Source organism: Aotus nancymaae, unplaced genomic scaffold (assembly GCF_030222135.1).
Source record: "Aotus nancymaae isolate 86718 unplaced genomic scaffold, 86718_ANA_hifiasm-v0.15.2.pri h1tg000069l, whole genome shotgun sequence".
In the NCBI taxonomy this organism is placed as follows: Eukaryota; Metazoa; Chordata; class Mammalia; order Primates; family Aotidae; genus Aotus; species Aotus nancymaae.
The window spans coordinates 2,587,169-2,594,798 of NW_026988484.1; positions in this window are offsets into that span (position 1 = coordinate 2,587,169).

Below are 7,630 nucleotides of genomic sequence, written 5' to 3' on the forward strand. Positions count from 1 at the left end.
AGCCCTGGCTAGGCCCTCTACAGTCCCCCACCACCGCAGCAAACCCTAGCACACCCCTAGGAGAGGGTGTTGGGGATATGAGAGGTCTCCCCTCTCCCGGCCTCGCTCACTGCCCCCAAAAACGTTCACAGCTTGGCCTACTCTATCTTGAGTTACCCACCCCACCCCAATTCCAGTAACCCTAAGCCTCCCCATGTGCTCTTCCAAGAGGGCAGCCCTGTGTGTAGAAGAGGCCAGGGACCCCCATCCCAGCTGGCTAACCTGCCTCACCCGGAGTAGACCTTGCTCTCCACCCAGCTAGCTTCCCCTCCTCCCCCACCCCTGCTGGCAGCTCCATTTGTTTTACTTTAGCCACATCCCCCAACATGACACCCTGTGCACAGGCAGGACTGCAGCCTCAGGAGGTCACCTTAACTAGTATATAGGGGCTTTTGCAGGAGTGGGATGGCACGACCCGCTTCCTGGGCAGAGTGGTTCTGGATATGCCTGGTCACTAAGGGCTAAGGGTAAAAGGTTGGGCATGACCTTGGCAGATGTCCCAGGGAAACCAGTACATGGTCCCTGGCAGACCCTAGGTGCCTCCCACAGCCCCAGCTTTCGTGCCATCTCGATGGAGCCTGTGGGGCCCAGAGTGTGGGTGTGGCACAGAGAGAGGACTTGTGGAATGAGCAGGGTGTGTGACTGGAAAGGTAATGGAGCAAGCGGGGACACGGCCACCATCAGGCACCAGAAAGGGGCGGGAGTAGTCCTCAGAAGACCCTGGAATCTGAAGAGCTCTGCGACTCCTTCCACCCAGCCGGTAAACCCGTGATCCTTCGACCTGTTTCCCCTTCTATCAAACGAGGGATGAGATACTTGGCTCATCCTGCACCCAGATTGCTCACACCTACAGTCTAAGGGAGGCGAGTACGAGCTCTGGACTGTGGCATCCCTATAGGATCCACCTTGGGGTCACAAAGCCCCAGAGTGGGCCGGGCTCGATGCTGCCCCTACACCCTTGGGCTCTACTGGGGTCTCAACTCCTTATGCCCAATCCGCCGTCTCTCTGCTCAGCCAGACGCCACCCTTTCTTGCATGCCCCACATCTGACCCTCGGACCACTTGGAGCACCTCCACTGCCCGGTTCCCGCTGTCCTGGACAGATGAAGAAACCTGGCTGTTCTCCGCGCCCTCGCCTCCCTTTCTATTCCCCACACGGCAGCCAGAGGGAGCGTTTCCAGACTACAGATCCAGACACACCACCGCGCCCCCGGCCCCGCTGAGCTCCCCCGTACAGATCCGGACACACCACCGCGCCCCCGGCTCCGCTGAGCCCCCCGTACAATGCCTCAGAAGAGGCAGGCCTGCACCCCCGCAAAGGCTAACTCAGCAAGCAGCACCCGCCCATCTGTATTCACCTGGCACCTGAAACGCTTCTAACCCGTGTCCGGGCGATGGGGACGGGACCTCCCTTTCCCGCCCCGCCCCCCGGCGGGCTGGATTCCTCGGTCCCGACTTAGCCAGGCCAGCCTCCCGGACCCGGCGCCGCGCGCTCCCACACTCTGCTCCACTGCCCGCGCCCCACCCTAAGCCCAAAGCATCCCTGTGACCCGCGGCCGCCCCCCACTCTCGATCGCGCCGTACCCCGGCCCCGCAGCGCCCCCTCGCGTTCGCAGCGTGCGCTTCGGGCGGAGCGCGGGTGCCCCTCCGCTGGCACGCCCCAGCCTCCTCCGTCCAACTCTTCCTCCGGCTCCTCTTCAGCCGCCAGGCCCGGCCGTCGCCACCGACTCCAAGGCCGCACTTCCGGGCCGCGACGCCGACGGAACCGAAGCCCGCGGCCGCGGCGGCGCTGGGGAAACCCTAGGCCGAAGCACGTTTCCGGTATTTTTGTGACGATCGGCTCCCGCCAGTCCGCACTCCGGCTCTCCTCTTAGTCGGAACCAAAGTCGAAGAGGCTGGGGCTGCCGCGACGCGAGGAATCTGCGGGCCAGAGCGCTCTTCCGGCGTCGCCCAGGAGATCGTGGGTGTGGCGGGGCCTGCGCGGTCAGTCCGCGGACGCCCCGTGATGGAGAACCGGAAGGCAGTTCGCGGCGCGAGTCACCAACCTCCTCTGGCCAGTTTAAACCCCACTGCGAGCCGGGGAAGTGGCCTTATTCCCTCGACACGGGCGAGAGCTGAATTTAGGTCTCGCTCCCTGGCCGTTGGGAGGCGCAGACGAGCTACCCCTACGACAGTCCCTCCTGGCCGGCCTGCTGTGGGTGGGATGGAGAGCAGATCCCCACCTCGGCCTTGGCACCTTCTGCTGCAACGCAGACAGGAGCAGACAACTGCTTCACCCCGCTCTGTGTCTCCCTTGAGCTAGACCCTGTGAGAAGGGTCAGAGAAGACGTGGGAACCGTGTGAGGTGGGGAAGGGGCAGTGGCAGGATCCCCTCTATGCTCCAGAAAGTCCTCTGAGGCTGCAGCTTAGGGAGGGGCTGGAGGGAGGCCCAGCCCCAGGACCTGGTGGAGCTAGGGAGGTGGTAGAAGCAACGGGTGGTGCCTTTGGGATTTATCAGAAAAGTAACAGCATGTCCCTGTGAGATTCTGGGACATTGCAAGTTACTCTGGTATGGGGGACAGAATTCTGACAATGGCCCCCTCCAAGATTCCGTGCCCAGATCCCCAGAACCTGTAAATAGGATCATCTCACCTATGAATAGTTACACTACATGGTGAAAGGGTTTTTGCAGACATAATTAAGGTTAGTCGTTAGCTGATCTTAAAACAGGAAGTAGGAGAAGGGTTCCAGAGGCTTTCAAAGTAGAGAGGTCCATGAGAGGGAATGCAACGGGACAGGTGTCATGCTGGGAATCTGAGAAGAGCTGCAACAGCCAGCAAGAAAACAGACCTCAGTCCTAGAAGTGCATGGAACTAGATTCTGCCCACAACTGGAATGAGCTTGGAAGCCTCCAGATAGCAGCTTAGTCCATCCCACACCTTGATTTCAGCCTTTATGAGACTCACAGAAGACCTACTTGGGCTTCTGACCTGTGGAATGGTGAGCTAATAATTGGATATTGTTTTAACCTTTGGAGTTTCTGGTAGTTTGTTACAGTAACAATATGAAACAAATACATCTGCTGAGACCCAGGGCCTCCCCACAGAGTCCAATAAATGCCACTATTTGTTTCCTATCTGATGAACGCATGCTTCACATTTCCTTCTTGCTGAAAGCTTCATTTCTGTGCCTTCCCAGCCTTTTTCGGGCCATTTCGTGATCTCATTCTTCAGGGGGCAGTTCTCACTCCCCTATCTCAGAGGACAGAGGGGACTCAGGAGTGAAAGAGGGAACCAACTGTCCAAATGCATGACTAGAACAAAGCCTCCAGAAGAGAGACAAGGTCAGGATGCCTGTCCCTCACCCAGGGTGACTACTGGGTTGCTGTGTTACAGATGTGGTATTTGGAGGTCGGGGAGGAAAATACGTGCCAGGTGGGAACCCTCATTAAAATACAAGTCTAATAGCCAGTCGTCATTGTGTTTGTTCAGACTCACACCATGGCCTTCTGGGCCCACTAAGTCTGCTTTCACTGGGCTGAGTTTTGGGAAGAGCATAGGATAGTTGGGAAGGTGTACATGAGGGCTTTGAGGAGGGAGGGTGGCCCTTCCTTGTGCAAGACAAATGGGTGAACGAGAACCTTGGGCTGAGTAGCAGGATTGGAGTGTGTTGAGGGAGGGAAAGCTATGTCCCATTAGCATGTTTGAGGGGCTGTAGGGAAGACAGTGTGCCTAGTGGGGTGGCAAATGCAGGAGTCCTAGCAGGAAACAATAGCTGCTCCGACGGAAGAGCAGAAAGGAACTGATTCAGGTTAGGAAAGAGACGACACGGGTGGCTTTATTTTTTATTTGTTTTTTTGAGACAGAGTCTCCTCTTTGTGGTCCAGGCTGGAGTGCCTGCTCGCTGCAACCTCTACCTCCTGGGTTCAAGTGATACTCCTGCCTCAGCCTCCCAAGTAGCTGGGATTACAGGCGCACACCACCACGCCTGGCTGATTTTTGTATTTTTAGTAGAGACGGGTTTTCACCGTGTTGGTTAGGATGATCTTGAATTCCTAACCTCTTGATCCGCCCATCTCAGCCTCCCAAAGTGTTAGGATTACAGTCGTGAGCCATCGCGCCCGGCCATGGGTGACTTTAGAGGAAGTCTCAGCCCCAAGGAATGGGGCCTGGAGGATTAGGGCAAGATAGGGGTGAAGACCTGGCCCAAGAAGGTCGGAAGGACATAGGAAGAAGAAACCCAGACCCTGACCTCTCTCAGGCAGCCCAAGGAGGTGAGAGCCTCAAGTTATTTTGCTTTTCTCTTTTAAGATCCTTTTTAAATTTTTTAAATTTTTATTTTACTTTAGGTGCATACTATATCTGGCATTTCTCCCCATGTTATCCCTCCCCACCCCCCACTGTCTCTCCCCTACCCCGCCAACTGCCCCCAGTGAGTGATGCTCCTCTCCCTGAGTCCACATGTTCTCATTGTTCAGCACCCACCTATGAGTGAGAACATTCGGTGTTTGGCTTTCTGCTCTTGCATCAGTTTGCTGAGAATGATGGTTTCCAGATTCATCCAAGTCCCTACAAAGGACACGAAATCATCATTTTTTATGGCTGCATAGTATTCCATGGTGTATATGTGCCACATTTTCTTTGTCCAGTCTATCATTGACAGGCATTTGGGTTGTTCTCTCTAAAGATCTTATCACAAGGCTGGGTGTGGTGGCTCATGCCTGTAATCTCATAATCTCAGCCCTTTGAGAGGCTGAGGCAGGCAGATCTCCTGAGGCCAGGAGTTCGAGACCAGCTTGGCCAACATGGTGAAATCCCATCTCTACTAAAAATAAGAAAAATTGAGCAGGTGTGGTGGCTCACACCTGTAATCCCAACGGTTTGGGAGGCCAAGGCGGGTGGATCACCTGAGGTCAGGAGTTTGAGACTAGCCTGGCCAACATGGTGAAACCTTGTCTCTACTAAAATTACAAAAATTAGTTGGGTATGGTGGTGGGCACCTGTAATCCCAGCTGCTTGGGAGGCTGAGGCAGGAGAATCGCTTCAACCCAAGAGGCAGAGGTTGCAGTGAGCCGAAATTGCGCCATTGTACTCCAGCCTGGGCAACAAGAACAAGACTCCATCTTAAAAAATAAATAAATACAAAAATTAGCCAGGTGTGGTGGTGGGCGCCTGTAGTCCCAGCTACTTGGGAGGCTGAGGCAGGAGGATCCCTTGAACCCAGGAGGCAGAGGTTGCAGTGAGCCAAGATCATGCCACTGCACTCCAGCCTGGGAGACTCCGTCTCAAAAAGAATATATATCTGTGTGTGTGTGTGTATATATACATATGAACCCAGAGACTTTATCACTGGTCATGGGGGCCTTTTAAGGAACAAACCTGTACCTGAGAACACAGGTTTAACAAGCTAGGGAGGGGGACAGTGTGGTCTGCAAATATTAAAAACTCCAGGCTAAGCCTAAGGCCTGAGATGGGAAACGGCTAGCCATTGAGGGAAGACTGTGTGACAGCACAGTGACCACAGATGTGAGGGAGCAGAAGAAATTGAGCTCCATGGTGACTGGGCCTCCTCAGCTGGCTAAGGCAGGGCCCCTGACAGTGTGGGTCAGAGAACAGACAGCTCCTACCAAGGAGTCTTCCAGGACCTCAGCTGTGCCTGATTCCATCTCAGTCAGGGTCCCAACCTCCCTCCCTTCTCCATCACTTCCAGGCCAGCTTTTCATCGAGGCTTCCCCTCTGTGGCAGTCACACTCAAGTCCCTGTGTCCACAAACCCGGCCGCATCCTAGTTGGTTTGGATTGTGCTGGGTGTGGAATACAGGTCCCATGATCCATGCCCCGTGGTGTGGGGGCATTTCAAATACTGAATGAGTATACCCAGGAGCAGGCACTAGGCATATACCTGCAGAAATCCTTCCTGGTACAAGGCAGATAGGAGTAGAGGCTAAGGAGTGGTCCCTAGAAAGGCAAATAGCAGCAGTTAAGATGTGAAAACACTTGCTCTGAATGAAGAGACCCCCTAAACAGGCTTTGTGTAAGCAACAAGGCTGTTTATTCACCCAGGTGTGAGTGGGCTGAGGTCCAAAAAGAGAGTCAGCTCAGGGGCGTGGGGTAGGAGTTGATATTATAGGTTTGGGGTAGGCAGTAGAAAATTACAGACGTCGGCCGGGTGCGATGGCTCACGCCTATAATCCCAGCACTGTGGCAGGCCGGGCGTGGTGGCTCACGCCTATAATCCCAGCACTGTGGGGGGCCTACGCCGGCGGATCATGCCTGTAATCTCAGCACTGTGGGAGGCCGAGGCAGGTGGATCACGCCTGTAATCCCAGCACTGTGGGAGGTCGAGGCGGGTGGATCACGAGGTCGAGAGATCGAGACCATCCTGGTCAGCATGGTAAAAGCCCGTCTCTACTAAAAATACAAAAATTAGCTGGGCATGGTGGTGCGTGCCTGTAATCCCAGCTACTCAGGAGGCTGAGGCAGGAGAATTGCCTGAACCCAGGAGGCGGAGGTTGCGGTGAGCTGAGATGGCACCATTGCACTCCAGCCTGGGTAACAAGAGCGAAACTCCATCTCAAAAAAAAAAAAAAAAAGTTACAGAAGTTACAGTTAAGGGCGGTTTTTGCAAGCTGGGAGGGGTTCATAGGGTCTGGAGTCAGGAGGGTGACCAAGGTCATTACTAAGCCCAGTTGACTTATCAGTTGTGATGCGAAGAAGGAACAATAGAGAATGTTTCAAAATTAATTGGGCGCCACAGGGGTTGGTCATTCTTCCCTTTTGTGGTTTTCCAGTTACTTCCAGGAACTCATCTGGAAGTGTATGTGCAGGTCACAGAAGTTACCATGCAGTCCGTAGTGCCATCAGTCAGCCTAAAAGAATTTATAGAAGACTCGAACCCTTCAGATGGGACAGAGAAGACGTGGGAACCGTGTGAGGTGGGGAAGGGGCAGTGGCAGGATCCCCTCTATGCTCCAGAAAGTCCTCTGAGGCTGCAGCTTAGGGAGGGGCTGGAGGGAGGCCCAGCCCCAGGACCTGGTGGAGCTAGGGAGGTGGTAGAAGCAACGGGTGGTGCCTTTGGGATTTATCAGAAAAGTAACAGCATCCAGACAGCTATTGAGGGCTATCAACAAAGGCGGGTGGGGGTAAAAAAGACTTAATGTGCTTTCATATGTAAAATACAAAGAAGAATATACTAGGAGACAGAGGCCTGAGACACTCAGGAAGGAAAGCTAAACTGAAACAATAGTCATGACACAGCAGCCACTGTTGCTTTTCCAGGGTCCCAGCACTTTGACCTGTGCTGTGCACTTGGAGTAATTTTGAAGAGTTTAAAAAACCCAAAGGCTGGGTGTGGTGGCTCATGCCTGTAATCCCAGCACTTTGGGAGGCCAAAGCGGGCAGATCGCCTGATGTCGGGAGTTCAAGACTAGCTTGACCAACACCGAGAAACCCGAGCTCTACTAAGAAATACAAAAATTAGCTGGGCGTGGTGGCAGGCCCCTGTAATCCTGGTTACTAGGAAGACTGAGAAAGGAGATCTCTTGAACCTGGGAAGTGGAAATTGTGACAGCCTGGGCGACAGAATGAGACTCCATCTCAAAAAAAGAAATAAAT